The 24089-nt window shown below is 48.1% G+C and overlaps 1 pseudogene; it reads right to left on the bottom strand.

Moving 5' to 3' along the window:
* The window catches only part of LOC142209930 (uncharacterized), a 520021-nt pseudogene that overhangs the window by 211723 nt on the left and 284209 nt on the right, over window positions 1–24089 (bottom strand).

The raw sequence follows: 24089 nt of genomic DNA, 5'->3' as shown, positions 1-24089 counted from the left end.
ACTGAATGGTATATGATCATCTATTTCATCCACCTCTGCTTGCTGTTCTGCATCTCCCTTCAATCATCTGCTGTACTACTGAATGGTATATGATCATCTATTTCATCCACCTCTGCTCGATCACTGAACTATATTTTAGCATTTCACTCAGGCTGTATATTTGCATTTCCATGTGTTCTTATCTGTACTAGTGTCATTCTTTTGACCCTCACTGACTTTATGGCTGATCCTGATCAAGTGTTTACTTGGAGCCACTCTGCCAGTCTCCTCATGTGTCACAGTTTGTAGATTAATTAGTTAACAACTTAAATTAGTGCTAGTTCTGAAGCTCTGCTTTCCTATATAAGTAGATATAGCATATGGGAAGCATTTCATGCAGGGGCATTTCATTTGCAGCATGCATCTTAACCAAATTGCATCTTAACCGAAGTGCAGATTAACCAAAGTGCACTTATACATGGCACTTCAACAGGGCACGGATCAGGCTAACCATGGCAGAACACCAGGTAAATTGCAACCTAAAACAATAAGTTTTACCTCATGGTATGCTATAGCTACACTGTCTCTTACTATCTTAGCCATTGTCTTCCTGCAGACCTCTCCTCCATCTCTACCACCAGTACACTCCATCCATGTCAGTCCCTCTCTTCTTCCCTCTCCCATGTACAGCTCTCACACACTTTTCAGTCTCTTTAATATCCCCTTTATTTCTTTTAGCAGTGACACCAAACAGAAGCGCCCACATAAATCCCTGAACTACCTTCTGTCTCTGTCCATGTTACTCCTCCTGGCTGCTGGGGACATCTCTCCTAACCCCGGCCCTCCTTCCTTCACTAACTCTTATTCCTGCACACATAGAAGGCCTACAAACCTCATCAATATTTACCGTGTTCCTTCCCCTCACCCCTCCCCTGTCTCTTTTAACTGCTCTCTCTGGAATGCCCGCTCAGTGTGCAACAAACTAGAATATATTAATGAGTTATTCCTTCAGCCTACTCACCCTTACTGAAACTTGGATCCAGCAAGCAGACACAGCCTCCCCTGCTGCTCTGTCTCATGGTGGCCTACAATTCTCACATACCTCTAGGCCTGACAACAGGCAGGGTGGTGGGGTAGGCTTACTTCAGTCACCACAGTGCATTTTTCAGTCCATTCCCCCGGTCCCCTCACTGACGTTCTCCTCATTTGAAGTCCATGCTATCAGACTTTTCCGCCCACTCTCCTTACGTGTAGCTGTGATCTACCATCCACCTGGCTCACCCTACCAATTCTTGGATCACTTTGCTTCTTGGCTTCCCCACTTTTTATCCAGTGACATTCCTACCCTCATCATGGGTGACTTTAACATTCCTATTGACACCCCTCACTCCCCAGCTGCCTCACAGTTTCTCTCATTAACCACTTCTCTTGGTCTTTCACAATGTTCTTCTTCTGCCACACATATAGATGGTAACACGATTGATCTTGTCTTCCATCGACTCTTCACAGTTTCTAAATTTATTAACTCTGCTCTGCCCCTCTCTGATCATAACCTTCTGTCTCTCACCATCAGTGCCCTCTCCCCTTCACAAGATACACCTACCCAACACACATATAGGAACTTACGTGCTATCGACACCCAGCACCTCTCAGATACTCTACAGTCCTCTCTGTCCCCCATCTCTTCAATCTCCTGTCCCAATCTGGCCACCAGTCACTATAATGAAACCCTTAAAAATGCATTGGATGTGGTGGCTCCCCCCTCCACTCGTAAAGTCCCATGTAGGAGGCAGCAACCCTGGCACACGCCACAGACACGATTTCTTCAGCGGTGCTCTAGGTGTGCCGAACGTCTCTGGAGAAAATCACGTTCACCTGCAGATTTCCTCCACTTCAAATTTATGCTTAAAACATATAGTTCTGCCCTTTACCTCGCTAAACAAGACTATTTCACCTTCCTCATCTCTTCTCTCTCCAGCAACCCTAAAAGGCTTTTTGAAATTTTTCACTCCTTACTCACACTCAAGGTGCAGACGCCATTCACAGACCTTAGTGCTGATGACCTTGCCACTTATTTCCATGATAAAATTGATAAGATCCGTCAGGAAATTACTGCCCAAGCCCCAGGTGGCATTGATCTCCTCACCAACCGCACTTCAGACTGTCCATTCTCATCTTTTGAACCTGTTACAGCGGCCAGGCTCATCTATCAGTCTAGATGCTACAGCGATGCCTCTGGTCTGTGCCAGTCGCTACATTGGCTGCCTATTCATTATAGAATAAAATATAAAGTTATCCCCCTCATCCACAAGGCTCTCCATAATGCCGCACCTCCCTACATTTCCTCCCTCATCTCTGTCTACCGCCCAACCCGTGTACTCCGTTCACTTAATGACCTAACACTTACATCCTCTATTATCAGAACCTCCCACGCTCGTATACAAGACTTCTCCCGAGCTGCACCACTTCTCTGGAATGCTCTACCCCGGACAATCAGATTAACTCCCAATTTCTACAGTTTCAAACGCAAACTAAAGACGCATCATTTCAGACAGGCCTATCACAATGTCTAACGTAAACCCTTAACCCTCTTCTGTCCCCGCTCCCACATTTCCCCACATGATATGATGTCATCTCATGCTAACTTTATAGGTCCAAGCTCCATCCACATGTTAACTTACACGACTGTCGACGGTTTATGTAATGACAGTCACCTCTATTACAAAAGTGTCTGACCCCTGTATAAGCAATGCCGCCCCTGCTACCTCTTGTGTCACCCCCTCTACCTCATAGATTGTAAGCTCTTGTGAGCAGGGCCCTCAGTCCCATTGTGTGAAATGACTTTCTTTGTAATGTATCTTTCTGTCTGTATTTGAACCCTACAAATTGTACAGTGCTGCGGAATATGTTGGCGCTATATAAATAAAAAATTTTATTATTATTATTCTATATTTCAGTACGATTCCAGGGATACCAAATTTATACGGTTTTATTTACATTTCAACCCCTTAACAAAAATCCAAAACTGTGTTAAAATTTTTTTGTTCTAACAGTTGCGATATTCTGACACCCGTAACTTTTTTATAATTCCGTGAATAGGGATGCATAAGGTGTCTTAAATTATATGATTTTGGGGAATAACTTTTGCTTTGATCACTTTTTATTAAAATTTTTATCAGAGGCAAAACTGGCGGTTTGGCAGTTTTGACTATAGCGTTTATCGTACGGGACAAATATTTGTATAGATTTCTAGAGCGTGAGTTTACAGACACAGGGATAACTAATGTCTATGTGTTTCACAGTATTTAAGTACTTTTATATGCGTTCTAGGGAAGGGGGGTGATTTGAACTATATATTTTTTTTTACTTTTTAAAAACTTTTTTTTGAATTTCATATACCCCCTTGCGGTCTTGAACTCCAGGGGATCTGATCACTAATGCAATGCAGAAGAATGCTAATCCATTGTATGACATCCCGGGGAGCCTTCACAAAGCTCCTTGCTGTCATGGCAACATGACGCCGGCTCCGGACCTTGTTCCGGGTGTCGGCGATCACAGGGAAATGGTGGCGCCCATGCGTCGCCAGGAAAATGGCGCCTTGAGATCGGGGAGCCTTGACAAGTCCACCTGCTGTCATGGCAACATGAGCTGGTGATAACAGGGAAAATGGTGGTGCCTATGTGCTGCCACCTTTAACCGAGGCACCGGAGTGGTTAAAGAGGACCTTTCACCATTTTTCCCAAAGGCAGTGTTATATACCGCCGGAAAGCTGACAGTGCGCTGAGTTCAGCGCACTGTCGGCTTTCCCGATCTGTGCCCGGTGTGAAGAGCTTACGGTCCGGTACCGTAGCTCTTCTATGGTCAGAAGGGCGTTTCTGACCATTAGCCAGGAATGTCCTTCTGCCTCACGGCGTCAATCGCGCTGTACTGTGGAGCCGGGAGGAACGCCCCCTCCCTCTCCTGATAATACCCGTCTATAGACGAGCTGTGTGAGCAGAGGGAGGGGGCGTTCCTCCCGGCTCCACAGTACAGCGCGATAGGTGCCGCGAGGCAGAAGGACGTCTCTGGCTAATGGTCAGAAACGCCCTTCTGACCATAGAAGAGCTACGGTACCGGACCGTAAGCTCTTCACACCGGGCACAGATCGGGAAAGCCGACAGTGCGCTGAACTCAGCGCACTGTCAGCTTTCCGGCAGTATATAACTCTGCCTTTGGGAAAAATGGTGAAAGGTCCTCTTTAATGCCCGCGATCGGTGTTGGCAACGACCGGGGGCATTAGTGCTGGGTATCTACTGTCGGGAAGGGGTTAAAGGAGTTCCCTCTACCAGCCCATAGGCCTACCGCAGGGTACTGCAGTAGCCATGCCAGCCTGAAGCCTAGCTGTAGCCTTCTGGACTGCCATGTACATAGTCCTATTATGCCTAATAGACTGAATATCAGTGTTACAGAAGTATTACACTGTATTATACAAGTGATCAAGGCAACTCAGGTTTGTCCCCTAGGGGGACTAAAGAAAAATGTAAATCATGTAAAAACAAAAGTTTACTAAAATGTTGAATGTGCCCTAAAGAGATAAAAACTACAGCTTGTCCTGCAAAATATATGCCCCGTGTAAAGCTTGATCGATTGAAAAATTAAAAAGTTGTAGCATTTAGAATATGACGCCGCAAAAAGAAAATATTTATTTTACCAAAATGTTTCTATCATGCAAGATTAATAAAACATGAAAATCACCATATACATTATACACTTCCCCCCTGCAAAGAGTTTCTATGTACTGCCCGTTTTTGCGTGGGTTTCCTCCCAGACTCCAAAGACATACTGATAGGGGGAAAAAAGATATAAATTAATCCCCTTATTGTGCCTTTCTCTACATGCGTTTTCGTTGAGACTCATGTCTCAGTCGTATAGACTCAAGTTATGGGTTACTAGCTGTTACCCGCGACTTCGTCAGCGGTGATTTGAGAATTGGGTGGATACAGATTTGTTAAATGTTTGCGTACTTTAAAAAGTGGAGCGGATAGAAAATTCTCTAGGGCGCGTAGTGTGCTGGTCTTCATCAAACATGCCATTCCCGGAGCGTGGGGGAGGTAGGCTGCTGAAGTATGTGACCCGAAACTCAGTCTGAAAGGTCTTTAAATATCAGTAAATGCCAGTCAGTGGGGTTAGGGGCTACCTGAGAGGCGACAATACAGAGTTTGTGGGTGGAACTACTAAGAAGTGTGTGTGATTGTGGAGCTGCTGTAATCTGTCCTGGTTTTGTGACCCTCCTGGCAAGAAGCCATGTCCTTTAGCCTCCGGAAAAGTAGCCTATGTTTCAATCCTGACTATAAAGTATATTTGTGGAAAATTTGAGGAAAATCCGTTCAGCCGTTTTAGCGTGATTAAGGAACAAACATATTAGTTGGATTAGCGGCCCGAATGTTTTCCCTATTTTGTGTTCTTACAGTTTGCACTGCTATATATCTGACTTACTAGAGAAATTGTTATGCCCTGTTTATACGACATTGTTACCTTTTTCTTTGTATAAATTGTTTAGCCTGCTCACTTTCACCTTGTGATGTGACGTGAGCACAAATTCTTGATCTGTTCCCCCCCCTTATGTACTTTTGAAAACCCTAATAAAAATACTTGAATAAAAAAAAGATATAAATTAAATACTTCCCACAAGAAATTTTTGTTGAATGTTTCCCACATTCAAATTTCTGAACATGACAATGGTTTACCCCTTGTGTGAATTCTCTGATGTGTAACAAAATTTGACTTCCACCTAAAATATTCCCCACATTCTGAACAAGAATATGGCTTCTCCCCTGTGTGAATTCTCTGATGTGTAACAAGATTTGATTTAGTTATAAAACATTTCCCACATTCTGAACATGAATATTGCTTCTCCCCTGCGTGAGATCTGTAATGTTCAACAAGAACTGATTTTCTTGTAAAACATTTCCCACATTCTGAACATGAATATGGCTTCTCCCCTGTGTGAATTCTGTGATGTGTAACAAGATTTGATTTACTTGTAAAACAATTCCCACATTCTGAACATGAATATGGCTTCTCCCCTGTGTGAATTCTGTGATGTGTAACAAGATTTGATTTACTTGTAAAACAATTCCCACATTCTGAACATGAATATGGCTTCTCCCCTGTGTGAATTCTCTGATGTGTAACAAGATCTGATTTAGATGTAAAACATTTCCCACATTCTGAACATGAATATGGCTTCACCTCTTTGTGAATCTTTTCTTGTGTAACAGTCTGTGATGGATTAGAAGATAGGATGTGTATAGAAGAAAGAAATGATAGATCTTGGCTGTGAAGGGCTGAGGGAATATCTGGGGTAATGGCATGTTCTTCATATGTATCTTGTGTGATACCACCATCATCTGCTTTATAATCTGAAGATATCAGATGTTCCTCTGAGCTCCTGGTACAGTCATCTGCCAAGAAGAAAACTGATTTTATAATGTATGAATATTATATCATTAACATTATATTAAGATTTTATAGCATTTCTATATAAAAATGTCCATACAAATTACAAGGCATTGAGTGAAATTCAGTGACTAACTGACTTAGGCTCTATTCACATAAGCATTGTTATTCCTCTTGTTTTGCTCCATTATAGGAGAAGAACAATGAAACTATAACTGAAACATTGGTTTCTATGATGAATCCCAACTGCGTCTGACCAATCCCATTGACTATAATTGTGTCCAATGACATTCCCCCACTAGCCTGGCATTTTTTCCATATTCCGCTACATAGTCCTTACTACAGGATGATTCAAAAAGGAAGGTGCAAAACTATCGGCCTGTACTTCTAGGAACATCAGTGGTAAATGGTCAGAGGCTAAAAATCAAGGCAAGACTGGCTTATGGTCCATTGTTATTGTTAATATTAATTATTAAAACTGGATCCTTAAAATACCCTCAATTCTAATTGTCACTACAGCAGTATAATGGTGAACATAGAATGAAAGAAATTGGAAGTCTTACCAATGTCAATAGGCGGGGTATCCACATTGGTGGAGCATCATAGGGAAGAACAGAAAATCCCTATTTTTACCCTATACGGTTTTGTCCTTAACGCACCCCATTTAGCGCACGTAACACATTGAAATCAATGGGTTAAAAAGCTTCCCATTGATTTCAATGTGTTACACGCGCTAAACAGAACCCATTGAAATCAATGGGATTCTGTTTTGCAGCGCTCACTCTGACACGAGTTTACATGTCAGAATCAACTCTGCGTTACATCGTGGGAAGGACCCTTAGAATTGGGGTAGTAGCAGGATGGGGATTCTATGTAGGTGAGGATATAACGTATTGTTCCATCTTTACCTGTGCTGGGCTGGCTGTCACCTTGTATGTATACAGAACATTATATTTTAGAATTGGGGTAGTAACAGGATGGGGACTTTATGTAGGTGAGGATAATGTGGGTCAGGTGTCAAAGATGTCTGTGCTGAAAACTTTACAGAGACAAGTCACTGCTGGAAGAATTGTTCATGGCGGTCCAGAGGGAAGAGACGAGAAATGTGAACCAGACGTCACATGTAACTCACAAAATGTAACTGCACTGTATTCACCTAAATGGTCTGTAGAGCCGAAATCTACTACTGTGTGGTCACTGTATAGTAATAATATCGATAGAACTGCTTGGGGGCCCACGTGGATATGTTTGTCCCCCTGTGCCAAACCCTTAGTGCCACCGTTTTGGGGTAGATTGCTGGCCTCTGAAACAGTATCCATTGCCATGAAAGCTAGAAGTCTACTGAAGGATCTCAGGCTTGTCTTTGTACTGCTTCTATTACAAGCTGGTGTATGCGGCCTATAATAGATGTGCAGTAATTTTTGCAATGCATTGATTTGTGGGTGGAGAACCATAAAAAATTCAGGTTTGGTTGAACCCAAAGTGTTTGTTTGAAAAAATTCATAAAGAACTGGCTCATTATGAACCAATTCCTCATCTCTAGTTACTACTCACCTGGGCAATCACCTGTAGAAATCTCCTCCTTACCCCTCACATATGTCTCCGGAGCATTAATATTGTTCAGATCTTCACCCAGATACAAAAGCTGTGAAACAAATAGTGTAAAGTCACCAGACGGATGGAGAAGTCACGTGGGATGTTTTATAGGAGAAGAAAAGATCATTCATTATCATGACCACCAAAAATGACAGCAGGAGTTATCTGAAAAAATAGCTGCAGGTCTCCGGGATAAATCCACCATGTTGTCATCTACCTGATGTCTATGTCTCATGTCTATGGTCAGCTTTATCCTGCCATCTCCATCTTTCTCATTACACAAGTACAAAACATCTAATACTGTGAGATAAAACCAGACTGACCACGAGACCTTCACAGGCCTTCTACAGGGCAGAGGAAGATTTCATGTCACCTTATCTCCATCTATCTGATCATCCTGGAGGACATTTTCTTCCTTACAGTCCTGTAGTAGAAGAGGACTGGGACATCTCTCCGGTGATGTTCTCTTACTGGATGGAACTGGAGGAAACACATACAGGGGCTGAATTCATTCTTTCCATACAGATAATGAGAGGCCGTGTGTATTTAGTCATGTCTATTACCTGCTGATGTGAGGGGCTGCTGATCCTCCATCATCACCTCCTTGTACACATCTTTGTGTCCTTCTAAATACTCCCACTCCTCCATGGAGAAATAGACAGTGACATCCTGACACCTTATAGGAACCTGACAACACAATGATACAGTCATCACCAGATCCCTTCATAGCGCTCCTGTATAATGTCCCAGCATTCCCAGCAGTGTCACCTCTCCAGTCAGCAGCTCAATCATCTTGTTGGTGAGTTCTAGGATCTTCTGTCCATTGATCTCCTCCTGTATCAGGGAATCAGGTGGAGGCCCTGGGATTCGGCTCAGGGTTCTCCCCCATTCTTCAGATACAGGATCCTGACGGCGCCCACTAGAGGTCTTCTTCACTACTGTGTATTCCTGTTTATGGAGAGACACATTAATAAATATCACTCCATCCATTCCCAGAGTCCCTCACCTCTCCAGTCATATCATCTGTTATTACTATAGATAAGAATGATGTAATGTGACATCATCAGAATCTCTCACCTCTCCAGTAAGCTGCTGCAGGATCTCTAAGGTGAGATGTAATATTTTCTCTGCCATCTTGTCCTTATCCACTGAGAGGATCCTATACTGTAGGAACATGATTGGAAAGAATATAAGTCAATGTAAAGTCATATACAATGCCATGTATATATAGACTATTCCTGGAGATAATAAGATATAACATGAGGAGATAATACGGGTAGATCTTGTATATTCTCTCTCTGTATATGGATTGGGGCAGGAGCTGAATAACAGTAGTTTGTGTGGATATGGGCTGGGTAAATGAACACGTACTTGACAGCCGCTATGTAGCACATGGTGACGTATTATTGCATCACTGTCACTACATGGTCTTACTTAGAGATGGGCAAACCTAACAAGATGTGTTTCAGGTTGAACAAGTTTGGATAAAACTGGAAGTGAAATTATTATTATTGACTTCAGTGGGAGCCGCTCACTTCTTTTTTCTGCTAACTAGTAGTGGGAAAAAAAAGCGAGATGATCTATCTTGTTGTGGATTCCGCGGCTGACTCAGCCACAGCGTCCGTGGCGCGAGACTCCCTACCAATTAGGCCCATTCATTCAGGCCTAATCTGGAGCGGAATGCAACAACGGGATGCTGGTGCACTGCATTGTGGCTAACTGCGTGGTATGGTTCACACGTGGAATCCAATTTCTGCCATGTGAACATACCCCAAGGGGCCTCTAGTATGACAAAGATTTTGCAATTAAATCACATGGTGAATGGTATAAATAAAATTGTAAAACAATATAGTATACCCCAGAATAGTTCATGAAAATATTTAACTGAATCTGCAAAAAAAAACCAAGCCCATGTGCAGCTCTTACTGGAACACAAAAATCTAATATTATTTACCATGATAGACCTGACCCAGAGGAAAAAGGATCAGGTTTTTGTTTTCTGCTGCTCTGTAAATAGTGTAAAGTAATGGTGGAAATAATGTTCTGTTTTGTTTTCTGTCCCCCAACCATTCCCCAAAAAGTCAATCAATAAATTATATGTACCAGACAATATTGCCATGAAAAATGACAACTTGTCCCGTGAAAAACAAGTCCCCATACATCTACAGTGGACAAGTAATATAGTTCTGGCTGCTGGAACACAGTAATGTAAAATCTCCATAATGGGCTCAGTAATAAAGGAGAAAGGAAGGGACTTCAGCCCCATCTGTGTCCTGTACAATGCAGATGGAGGACAATGGTGAAGGATCATTCAGTCCCTGTCTCTGCTCACAGCAGATTAGAAGCAGCAGAGGAGATGTAGTGACATTATACCTTCTGCTCCCAAACCACCGGAAGTAGAGATCAGAGTGGACTGCGGTGGGGGAAGGGGAGTGTTAGTTTTTATTTGTGTATTTTTCTGTGGGGAACAGAAGGAGAAGACATTATACTGCGGGGAGCACAATGAGGGGGCATTATACTGCAGGGAGCACAATGAGGGGGCATTATACTGCAGGGAGCACAATGAGGGGGCATTATACTGCAAGGAGCACAATGAGGGGGCATTATACTGCAAGAAGCACAATGAGGGGGCATTATACTGCGGGGAGCACAATGAGGGGGCATTATACTGCGGGGAGCACAATGAGGGGGCATTATACTGCGGGGAGCACAATGAGGGGGCATTATACTGCAAGGAGCACAATGAGGGGGCATTATACTGCAAGGAGCACAATGAGGGGGCATTATACTGCAAGGAGCACAATGAGGGGGCATTATACTGCAGGGAGCACAATGAGGGGGCATTATACTGCAAGGAGCACAATGAGGGGGCATTATACTGCAAGGAGCACAATGAGGGGGCATTATACTGCAAGAAGCACAATGAGGGGGCATTATACTGCGGGGAACACAATGAGGGGGCATTATACTGCGGGGAGCACAATGAGGGGGCATTATACTACAGGGAGCACAATGAGGGGGCATTATACTGCGGGGAGCACAATGAGGGGGCATTATACTGCGGGGAGCACAATGAGGGGGCTTAACCCCTTCCCGATATCCACCGTAATAGTATGGCGCATGTCGGGTGTGTAACTATGGCAACCGCCATAGCCGCCGGGTGTCTACTGCTTTAAGCTGTAGACAACCGGCTCTAATGTATCTGATCGGTCCCCGAACCGATCGGAGGCATTAGCCCCTCCAGCGCCATGGTCAAAGGCGCTAGAGGCGCCATTTTCCCGGCGGCACATACTCCAGGGCCTACATCACGTTGTCATGACAGCCGGGAGCCTTTACAAGGCTCCCCGGCCGGTCTACAAGCTCTATCTTTTGCAGGCTGGTCTATGCAGCCTGCAAAAGAGAGGATGATTTTTTTACAATGCATTAGCATTGTAATGCATTGCATTAGTGATCAGACCCCCTGGGGTTTAAGACCCCTAGGGGGTCTAATAAATGCAAAAAAAAATGTTAAAAAAAGTAAAAAAAAAATATAAAAAATTATAAAAAGTATTAAAAATTAAAATCACCCCCCTTTCCCTAGAACACATATAAAAGTAGTTAAAAACTGTGAAACACATACATGTTAGGTATCCCTTTGTCTGAAATCGCCCGCTCTACAAAGCTATAAAAATATTTTTCCTGTTCGGTAAACACCGTAGCGGGAAAAATAGTCAAAAGTGCCAAACCGCCGTTTTTTCACTCTTTTGATTGATAAAAATTTGAATAAAAAGTGATCAAAGCAATAATATTTCCCGAAAATGGTAGAACTAAAAAGTACACCCGGCCCCGCAAAAAAAGACGCCCTTTTTTTAAGGGGTCAAAATGTAAATACAACCGTATAAATTTGGTATCCCTGGAACCGTACCGAAACACAGAATACAGGGGACATGTCATTTTGGCTGCACAGTGAACACCGTAAAACCAAAGCCCGTAAGTAAGTCGCAGAAATGCATTTTTTCTTCAAATCCACCACATTCTGATTTTTTTTCCAGCTTCCCAGTACATTCTACAGAATAATTAATGGCGGCATCATGAAGAAAAATTTGTCCCGCAAAAATTAAGACCTCATATGGCTCTGAGAGCGGAGAAATAAAAAAGTTATGGGGTATAGAAGGAGGGGAGTCAAAAAACAAAAATCAAAAAATGTCATCGGCGGGAAAGGGTTAATACCGTGTGGGGAACTAAACAAGGCGGGACGTTATATACGTTATATATCTGGGACATGAATGACTGGGACATTACACTGTGTGTTGGTCACAATGCCATGTCTGGGCTACTAAAGGGGCATATTGGGGCATGTGCGGGTTGATGTGGCTCAGTAATCCTAACAATGACCGTGATTATACACACACATTATATATATAGATATATACACACTGACCTCCACCTGTACACTATATATATAGGAGAGGAGGAATCGTCCTGCTGTTGTCCTGGAAGAGCTAAAGGACCTGTGATGATGTCATGACCATGTGATCATATGTGGGAGGAGTCAGGTTTCTTGTTACTCTGCTGGAATAGCTAAAGGACCTGTGATGATGTCATAGTCAGTGCCCGGCGTTTGTAGGCAATGTATGAATGGTTGTGACTAAATACTAGACGCCGTAAGGACCTGGTCCTTACGGCGTCTAGTATTTAGCCAGCTCAGTGTGAGCTGTCTATTTCCCATTACTGGTAAGGACCTTTATGCCCCCTAGTGGTCGGGTCCTTAACTGAGATAGTATTTAGCGGTCTCACACTGAACTGGCTATTTACTATACTCCGTAAGGACCTTTTCCATGTATCCTATACTTACAAGGTTTCATACCGGTGAGGTCCTTTCCAGTGATAGTATTTAGCTGTCTCACACTGAACTGGCTATTTACTATACTCCGTAAGGACCTTTTCTTATGTCTCACACTGTATCCATGTATCATATACTGTACTTAGGAGGTGTCAGATGGTATAAGATAGTATATAGTCAGTGTATGAAGAGATCTGTGAGGAAAGAGAACATGTTGTATTGTTTGACGGTCCGTGACCCAGATAATGTGAATCCCCTCATTGAATGTAAGACTGCCATGAGACGACATGGCCATTATTCAGTGTGGTGTGAATGTAGGCTTATAATATGAGTACTGTATACTGCTTATATGTAGTAGATAACTGCATTGAAATCAATGGGAGCGTATACGGCCCACAAAAGCTCACACGGCATATACATGCCACATCACGCGGCACTTTACTCCGTGTTTACTCACCCTTAGGCCGGCTTCACACAGACATTACAGTATGAGACACTGAAGCTGCGATGAAGCAGAGACTCCTAACATCATTAACAACTATACTGCTGACAACGAAATGTATCCATGTGAAGCCGGCCTTAGGGTGCCATTACACGTGTGGTCTTTATTCACATTAGCGCATGTGCTGCTGTTTCTACGCTGATCAAAAACCCACCTGTGTAATAGCAGCCCTAGGGCGGGTTCAGGCTGCCCTTGTTAATGTCCATTGATGGCCGACAGCAACGAACATAAACTGCAGCAGAGAAATGGACAGAGACAGTCAGTGACCATTCCCATTAACACTAATGTAAAGAACATGATGGACGCTGTCTCCCATCTGTCCTCCGTCTCTCCTCCATCTTCCATCATTTACGTTTAGTTTTCTGACTGTAGAATAAGTTGGCCGCACCGGACATTTTCCTTCCTTTACAAAAATAACGGAAGAAACACAAGAGACAGAAAAAGGATAAGAAGACGGCGTCCTTAATGGGTTTTTTGTAACATTCTAGTCAATGGGAACAGACACAGGAGGATGAGGAGGCTCCATCTATGTCTGTTGCTCTCATCCTATGACAGATGACAGTAACGGACATGTATAACAGTAGTGTGAACGTAACCTTACTCCATCATGTTCTAGGTCTTCCACTACTGTATGCAGAGATCTTGTTGTGCCTTGATGGGTCAGAGTCGCTTTGGTGACACAAGAGGTGGGGGTGGGGTAAGTTATGGCTAATTGTTGGATTTCTTACTATTAAAGCTATGACACTCAGAAAACACTATTTACACTTTTATTTTTGTAAAATTTTATTTTGGGGGCAAAAAAATAAAACATACATAAAGTAAAAACAACAAAATAACAGCAAAACATGAACAAACTCAAGGTCACTTTTTAAAGGGATCCTATCATTCAAATGCAAGTGCACAGGCTGGCCGGTGGCCATTATTTTGGAGGCCGCTACGCACGCATGCACAGTACGCTCCTGTAGTTGTATGGAGAACAGGAGCCTACTGCATATGCGTGCGTAGCGGCCTCCAAAAAAATAGCTGCCAGCCGGCCTGTGCACTCCGCTCTTGCCTGCGTCCCATTGGCAGAACCGACTTCGCAGGCGCCGGAGTGTGACCCAAGAGAAGACGCAGAAGAGGCGGTTGCTGTTGAAGATGGAGGCGTCGCTGGAGAGAGTTCTCTGGCAGCATTGGGGACGCCCCCAGTGCTGTCTGAGCGCTGCTGCGAAAGAACTCATTTGCATACCGGTAAAAAACTATTTTTACCGAATGGCGGGCCGGAGACGAATAGCCTTTCTTAAGGCTATTCTGACGTGTCAGCTAGAAAAAAAAGTGTTTAAATGATAGGATCCCTTTAAGGCTATTCCGACATGTTAGTCATAAAAAATGCGTTTGAATGATAGGATCCCTTTAAATAATTGTACCCCTTCCCGACATCCGTAATAGTACATGTTGGACCTTTAAAGATGGCGGCCATCATAGCCACTGGGTCTTCACAGTATTGTATAATGGAGACCCGATACTAATGAGTGCAGATATAACTACATCCAGGTATATCCCACTATCCCCCATGTCCCTCCAGTGTACCCCACATTACTAACAATCATCCTACTATCCCCCCCCCCCCCCCAAGTCTCTCCAGTGTACCCCACATTACTAACAAGCACCACACTATCCTCCATGTCCCTCCGGTGTATCCCCACATTACTAACAAGCACCGCACTGTCCTCCATGTCCCTCCAGTGTACCCCACATTACTAACAAGCACCGCACTGTCCTCCATGTCCCTCCAGTGTACCCCACATTACTAACAAGCACCGCACTGTCCTCCATGTCCCTCCAGTGTACCCCACATTACTAACAAGCACCGCACTGTCCTCCATGTCCCTCCAGTGTACCCCACATTACTAACAAGCACCGCACTGTCCTCCATGTCCCTCCAGTGTACCCCACATTACTAACAAGCACCTCACTATCTCCTATGTCCCTCCAGTGTACCCCACATTACTAACAAGCACCACACTGTCCTCCATGTCCCTCCGGTGTATCCCCACATTACTAACAAGCACCGCACTGTCCTCCATGTCCCTCCAGTGTATCCCACATTACTAACAATCATCCTACTATCCCCCCCCCCCCCCCAAGTCTCTCCAGTGTACCCCACATTACTAACAAGCACCACACTATCCTCCATGTCCCTCCGGTGTATCCCCACATTACTAACAAGCACCGCACTGTCCTCCATGTCCCTCCAGTGTACCCCACATTACTAACAAGCACCGCACTGTCCTCCATGTCCCTCCAGTGTACCCCAAATTACTAACAAGCACCGCACTATCCCACATGTCCCTCCGGTGTATCCCCACATTACTAACAAGCACCGCACTGTCCTCCATGTCCCTCCAGTGTACCCCACATTACTAACAAGCACCGCACTATCCTCCATGTCCCTCCGGTGTATCCCCACATTACTAACAAGCACCGCACTATCCCCACATTACTAACAAGCACCTCACTATCTCCCATGTCCCTCCAGTGTACCCCACATTACTAACAAGCACCGCACTATCCCCCATGTCCCTCCGGTGTATCCCCACATTACTAACAAGCACCGCACTATCCTCCATGTCCCTCCGGTGTATCCCCACATTACTAACAAGCACCGCACTATCCCCCATGTCCCTCCAGTGTACCCCACATTACTAACAAGCACCGCACTGTCCTCCATGTCCTTCCAGTGTACCCCACATTACTAACAAGCACCGCACTATCCCCCATGTCCCTCCAGTGTACCCCACATTACTAACAAGCACCGCACTGTCCTCCATGTCCCTCCAGTGTACCCCACATTACTAACAAGCACCGCACTGTCCTCCATGTCCCTCCAGTGTACCCCACATTACTAACAAGCACCGCACTGTCCTCCATGTCCCTCCAGTGTACCCCACATTACTAACAAGCACCGCACTGTCCTCCATGTCCTTCCAGTGTACCCCACATTACTAACAAGCACCGCACTGTCCTCCATGTCCCTCCAGTGTACCCCACATTACTAACAAGCACCGCACTGTCCTCCATGTCCCTCCAGTGTACCCCACATTACTAACAAGCACCGCACTGTCCTCCATGTCCCTCCAGTGTACCCCACATTACTAACAAGCACCGCACTGTCCTCCATGTCCTTCCAGTGTACCCCACATTACTAACAAGCACCGCACTGTCCTCCATGTCCTTCCAGTTTGCCCCCACACTGTTACTATCCCCCATGAACCTTAAAGAGCAGCCATTCCATTCAGACTGGTGTGCAAAACACCCAAACTCTTATCACCCCTGTGCATGATGCCCACGGGGAGGGGTTACCTTGTGGTGACCAGATAGCTCCTTTAAGCCTGCCCCCGCAATGCTAGCATTTCACCAATATCCATATATTTCCTGTGCACCCCCTCACAAGCAGTCTACAGCTCTCTAGTGCACCCCCATAGGGTTAAGCATTCCACAGCTCAGAGCCCCCCAAACAAGTTTCCCACAGCTCCCCATGTGTCTATTAAGGCTGAAGCCCAACGTGGCAGAAACACCACAGCAAAAACCGCAGCGTTTACAGGCCCTGCAAAGTGGATAGGAGTCTAGCGAATCCCATCCACAAATATCAGAAAATACCTGGGGAGTTTATGGACGTTGCAGCAATGGAAACTATATCTATGGAAACGCTGGCAGACTCCCTATAAGTAAATCGAAAGTGGAAAGTCCACAGAGGAAAACTGCGCATTTTATGGCGCTGTGGGAAGATCGCAATGTGTTTCCATAGAGGTTTTTCCTGCAGGACTTTTTGGCTGTGGCCCCCTATGTGGGTCTTTAACCTAAAGCACATTGTCAATCACCTCTGCACCACCAATGGAGGAGTTTCTTTGCGCCTCTTATGCAAACCTTAGGCCGGGTTCACATGGGGTATTTTGGACCGGAACATGAGACGAAGGCTGCCTCAGGTTTCGGTACAAAATACGGGTAGCCGCAACTGGATGTCAGTGAAGCGCACTCCGCTCCGTATTAGGTCCAAATGAATGGGCCTAGTCTGGAGGACTACACCCCCCCCCCCCCCAGTACACCCTGCATCTCTCCTCCCACACTACGCCCTGCCCCCCACCCTCTCTCCTCCCACACTGCGCCCTGCCCCCCACCCTCTCTCCCCCACACTGCGCCCTGCCCCCCACCCTCTCTCCCCCACACTGCGCCCTGCCCCCCACCCTCTCTCCCCCACACTGCGCCCTGCCCCCCACCCTCTCTCCCCCACACTGCGCCCTGCCCCCCACCCTCTCTCCCCCACACTGCGCCCTGCCCCCCACCCTCTCTCCCCCACACTGCGCCCTGCCCCCCACCCTCTCTCCCCCACACTGCGCCCTGCCCCCCACCCTCTCTCCCCCACACTGCGCCCTGCCCCCCACACTGCGCCCTGCCCCCCACACTGCGCCCTGCCCCCCACACTGCGCCCTGCCCCCCACCCTCTCTCCCCCACACTGCGCCCTGCCCCCCACCCTCTCTCCCCCACACTGCGCCCTGCCCCCCACCCTCTCTCCCCCACACTGCGCCCTGCCCCCCACCCTCTCTCCCCCACACTACGCCCTGCCCCCCACCCTCTCTCCCCCACCGTCTCTCCCCCACACTACGCCCTGCCCCCCACCGTCTCTCCCCCACACTACGCCCTGCCCCCCACCGTCTCTCCCCCACACTACGCCCTGCCCCCCACCGTCTCTCCCCCACACTACGCCCTGCCCCCCACCGTCTCTCCCCCACACTACGCCCTGCCCCCCACCGTCTCTCCCCCACACTACGCCCTGCCCCCCACCGTCTCTCCCCCACACTACGCCCTGCCCCCCACCGTCTCTCCCCCACACTGCGCCCTGCCCCCCACCCTCTCTCCCCCACACTGCGCCCTGCCCCCCACCCTCTCTCCCCCACACTGCGCCCTGCCCCCCACCCTCTCTCCCCCACACTGCGCCCTGCCCCCCACCCTCTCTCCCCCACACTGCGCCCTGCCCCCCACCCTCTCTCCCCCACACTGCGCCCTGCCCCCCACCCTCTCTCCCCCACACTGCGCCCTGCCCCCCACCCTCTCTCCCCCACACTGCGCCCTGCCCCCCACCCTCTCTCCCCCACACTGCGCCCTGCCCCCCACCCTCTCTCCCCCACACTGCGCCCTGCCCCCCACCCTCTCTCCCCCACACTGCGCCCTGCCCCCCACCCTCTCTCCCCCACACTGCGCCCTGCCCCCCACACTGCGCCCTGCCCCCCACACTGCGCCCTGCCCCCCACACTGCGCCCTGCCCCCCACCCTCTCTCCCCCACACTGCGCCCTGCCCCCCACCCTCTCTCCCCCACACTACGCCCTGCCCCCCACCCTCTCTCCCCCACACTACGCCCTGCCCCCCACCCTCTCTCCCCCACACTACGCCCTGCCCCCCACCGTCTCTCCCCCACACTACGCCCTGCCCCCCACCGTCTCTCCCCCACACTACGCCCTGCCCCCCACCGTCTCTCCCCCACACTACGCCCTGCCCCCCACCCTCTCTCCCCCACACTACGCCCTGCCCCCCACCCTCTCTCCCCCACCGTCTCTCCCCCACACTACGCCCTGCCCCCCACCGTCTCTCCCCCACACTACGCCCTGCCCCCCACCGTCTCTCCCCCACACTACGCCCTGCCCCCCACCGTCTCTCCCCCACACTACGCCCTGCCCCCCACCGTCTCTCCCCCACACTACGCCCTGCCCCCCACCGTCTCTCCCCCACACTACGCCCTGCCCCCCACCGTCTCTCCCCCACACTACGCCCTGCCCCCCACCGTCTCTCCCCCACACTACGCCCTGCCCCCCACCGTCTCTCCCCCACACTACGCCCTGCCCCCCACCGTCTCTCCCCCACACTACGCCCTGCCCCCCACCGTCTCTCCCCCACACTACGCCCTGCCCCCCACCGTCTCTCCCCCACACTACGCCCTGCCCCCCACCGTCTCTCCCCCACACTACGCCCTGCCCCCCACCGTCTCTCCCCCACACTACGCCCTGCCCCCCACCGTCTCTCCCCCACACTACGCCCTGCCCCCCACCGTCTCTCCCCCACACTACGCCCTGCCCCCCACCGTCTCTCCCCCACACTACGCCCTGCCCCCCACCGTCTCTCCCCCACACTACGCCCTGCCCCCCACCCTCTCTCCCCCACACTACGCCCTGCCCCCCACCCTCTCTCCCCCACACTACGCCCTGCCCCCCACTACGCCCTGCCCCCCACCCTCTCTCCCCCACACTACGCCCTGCCCCCCACCGTCTCTCCCCCACACTACGCCCTGCACTCCCCCACACTACACCCTGCACCCCACCATACTACACCCTGCACCCCACCATCTCTCCCCCACACTACACCCTGCACTCCCCCACACTACACCCTGCACTCCCCCACACTACACCCTGTACTCCCCCACACTACACCCTGCACTCCCCCACACTACACCCTGTACCCCACCATCTCTCCCCCACACTACACCCCACATCTCTCCCCCACACTACACCCTGCACCCACACTACACCCTGCACCCCACCATCTCTCCCCCACACATCTCTCCCCCACACTACACCCTGCCCCCACATCTCTCCCCCACACTACACCCTGCACTCCCCCACACTACACCCTGCACCCCACCATCTCTCCCCCACACATCTCTCCCCCACACTACACCCTGCCCCCACATCTCTCCCCCACACTACACCCTGCCCCCACATCTCTCCCCCACACTACACCCTGCACTCCCCCACACTACACCCTGCACCCCACCATCTCTCTCCCACACTACACCCTGCACCCCACATCTCTCCCCCACACTATACCCTGCACCCACACCCTGCCCCCACACTACACCCTGCACCCCACCATCTCTCCCCCACACTATACCCTGCACCCACACCCTGCCCCCACACTACACCCTGCACCCCACATCTCTCCCCCACACTATACCCTGCACCCCACCATCTCTCCCCCACACTACACCCTGCACCCCACCATCTCTCCCACACTACACCCTGCACCCCACATCTCTCCCCCACACTATACCCTGCACCCACACCCTGCCCCCACACTACACCCTGCACCCCACCATCTCTCCCCCACACTACACCCTGCACCCCACATCTCTCCCCCACACTACACCCTGCACCCCACATCTCTCCCCCTCTCCACTACTCGTTGCAGGCCACCTACTGTATCTTCCCCCTTCACTACCTCGTGCACCTCACAGCAGCTCTCCATGTCGCTCCACTACACAGGATACAGTGGAAGGTCCTGCTTACAATTAAAGACACGCCTATCCGGTCATGTGACCTTGTGATGTCAGAAGGTCCTTACGGTGTCTAGTATTTAGCCTTTACCACGTCCTTCTGCCTCGCGGCGCCTATCACGCTGTGCTGTGGAGCGGGGAGGAACCCTCTGCTCACAGCGCTCGTCCATAGACGAGTATTATCAGGGAGGGAGGGGGCGTTCCTCCCCGCTCCACAGTACAGCGCGATAGGCGCCGCGAGGCAGAAGGACGTCTCTGGCTAATGGTCAGAAACGCCCTTCTGACCATAGAAGAGCTACGGTACTGGACCGTAAGCTCTTCACACCGGGCACAGATCGGGAAAGCCGACAGTGTGCTGAATTCAGCGCACTGTTAGCTTTCCGGCAGTATATAACACTGCATGTGCCCAGATATGGTGAAAGGTCCTCTTTAAGCAAATACTGGATTTGTCAGCGTTCCCTTGAATTTTGGACAGTTCCTCGTCAAATCGTTGTTTCGTGTCCCTTTCCGACTCTCCAGCTTGCTCCTCCTCCCGCCCCCCTTCCCACATTTTCCTTCACAAACAAAACCGACCGAACTAAAACTCCTGAAGCAACGGCAGAGCAGAGAACACCATCGGGTATCACAAAGCGCGCACGTGAGAGAGACAGAGAGATCATCGGAGATGCTGCTGCTGAACGAAATGTAAGCGCCTGAGGGAGGGAAAGAGAGAGAGACACCGAGACCCCCTCATTAGTTGTCTGTATTGCGCGTGTGCGTACCGGTAAATCCCCCTGCTGGGCACCATGTCTTTAGGGGGCTCTACCAGTCCTCTGCTGAGGTCCAGTAACGGATCCTGTTCACTTACCTTTCCCCGCTCCTGCTTGTGGCCTCTCCTCTTCTGCTTCCGGGGCCGTCATTAATACTCTCGGTACTTTTAACTAGATCGGCATCTCCAGGACACTGATCTAGGTAAGAGGCATCCTACTGTTATCTTGTAAACCACAAGACGCTTCAGGCTTGCGGTTTACAAGTTGCCAAGAGAAGAGACAAGATGTCTGCTCCTCAGCACAGACTGGCGCGATAACGTCACAACATCGCTCCTCCTGAGCTGAGACACAGACGTCCTATATGTGATTATGGCGCATAGATCGCAGCTTAAGAAGAGGAGGCAAATATATACAAAAGATATGCACTCCTTACAGGGGAACAAATGATTCCAATAAATGGATGCCAAAAGTATTTGGGAAGTCCCATCACAAACTGTAATATAATACATTTCAGACCAAAATTCAATGTATGAAAAACTTTATTCCATAATCTTCATAGAAAAAAAAGTTAAACACACAGCCAATCAATAATAGAGTATCTGGATATTCGATGTCAAAGTCTGAATGTTTTGGTCTCAAGGACCTTCATCTGCATGACATCTAAAATTAGAATATACATTAGCCATATATTATCATATTTAGTGTAATCAGATAAAGTAATAAAAACCATGTGACTTCAAAATTTGGGTATAAATATAAAAGTATAACACCATAATCATCAAGTATATAAAAAAGTCACACAATATACAAATACTATAGAATTCAAATGAAGTACAGCAGTGAGACAAAAAACAAAGATTATGGAATAAAAGTTTTTGATACATCAGCACACCAAAATTCAATGTATTATACTACAACTAGAAGAGGAGGCGGCTGCTCTGTCCCCGTCCTTCAAAGGATCGCAGGTAGGCGAGTACAACTATGAATTTTTCTGTTGGGGGGGTATTTATGGAGCATTATAGCTATAAAGAGGATCATTTATATAAAGGGTAATTATGGGGCATTATGGCTATAAAAGGTGGAATCATTAGGTTGTCCAGGATAACAATTTTTTATATGAGGCCAGGGAAGGTGAAAAAATAAAAAAAATTAAGCAAAAACACTCACCTGTCCCTGCTGCTCTGGTTTCTCGCAGCTCGATCCGGTCCTGCTGCTCTAGTGTTTTCTTGTGGGGAAAGTTCCTGCCGCACATGACCTCTGAGGCCAATCAGCGACCACAGGAAAGGGACACGGGACGTCTCAGTGCGGTGACCCAACACTACAATAAGTTGGACCAGTGAAGTGGCCATAAAAAATTATGCCCAGACAACCTCTTTAAAGATGTTGGCTATAAATTGGAGCTACCCCTGAGGCGGCCAGGACCAAAACGAACATTGATTATGATATTAATCTGTTTTTCCTTAGTCCCAGCAGCAGCACAATGATGGGGTATTTCTGCCCCTGTGTGCTGGTAGGACAGAACAGAACTTTTAATATACTTGTCCCAATTCACTATTTACCTAAAGCAATCAGTAGGTGATGTTGAAGGCCTAGTCTGGAGGAAGCTTTTATTAGCAGTTGTCCAGATATGGGACTATGGAAACCCCTTGGATTCTGAGGGCCACAGCGACTGGTGAAAACGTACAGAGCTGAAGTTATGCCGAAAGGGAGAGAGGTAAACTCAAGATGCCTTAGGTGACCTTTCTGACCCCAGTGCTTCTCAAATACTTTCTGTGTGGAGGAAAAATTGGGATGTGCAAATAAGCGTCCTTGAGATCGAGTGTGACCATGTAATCTCCCTGCTGCAGAATGGATATGGCAGATCTTACTGTCTCCATGCGGAGTCTTCTTTTGAGGCTATGTCTGTTGAAGTATCTTAAGTTGATTATCATTCTCCAGTCCCCTGAAGAATTTGGCACCAAGAAATCTGGAGAATAGATGCCAGACCCTCGATGAAGAACTGGGACCTCCTTCATTACATATTTCTGCAGATCTTCCGTTACTGATTTTTGAAGTACTTCCTAGCAGATGATAACCTGACCTTCCGCATAGCTCCCTCACTGGAAGTGACCCCAACAGAGCAATGGTCAGAAGCAGCTGAATAAGATCACCTAAGAAAGCATTCTGCCCTCCTGTCCATCGGATCCTGTAGGTTGGATCCATCATCCGAGGGTAGTATAGGCAGCAAGAAATCTTCATTACCTCAATATAGACTATTGGTGGTGAACCCCATTTCACAAACTTGTCCTAGGAAATAAGGTTTAAAAATTCCTGGATAGTACAACGGCTCTCTCCGGGTGCTTTCATTCAGCCATCATTGCTTTTTGCAACTTGCATCCACTGTAAATGCCCTAAGCCCCCTATGCTGAAGCTTCCCCAGGATCAACATCAAGGTCACCTGAGATGATAGATTTAATAAGCTTCTGAAGAATAGGTCTCATCTAGAACTTGGAACTCCTCATCCAAGTGTAATACTGATCTAAATGGCTCAGCGCGTCTGGGCTTTTTAAGATGTAGAATCCTTTAGCTCCTTCGTTCAGTCTTGGAGATATTCCTTTACCCAAATTACTACATCTTTGATAGACGGTTCATCAGAGGGACCCTTGGGACGATACTGACGGCAGGTGTTCTACTCAGATCTGTCAGGTAGCGGAATCTCAAA

The sequence above is a fragment of the Leptodactylus fuscus genome, chromosome 6, assembly GCF_031893055.1.
Source record: "Leptodactylus fuscus isolate aLepFus1 chromosome 6, aLepFus1.hap2, whole genome shotgun sequence".
In the NCBI taxonomy this organism is placed as follows: Eukaryota; Metazoa; Chordata; class Amphibia; order Anura; family Leptodactylidae; genus Leptodactylus; species Leptodactylus fuscus.
This window is presented reverse-complemented; position numbering and strand designations above follow the sequence as displayed.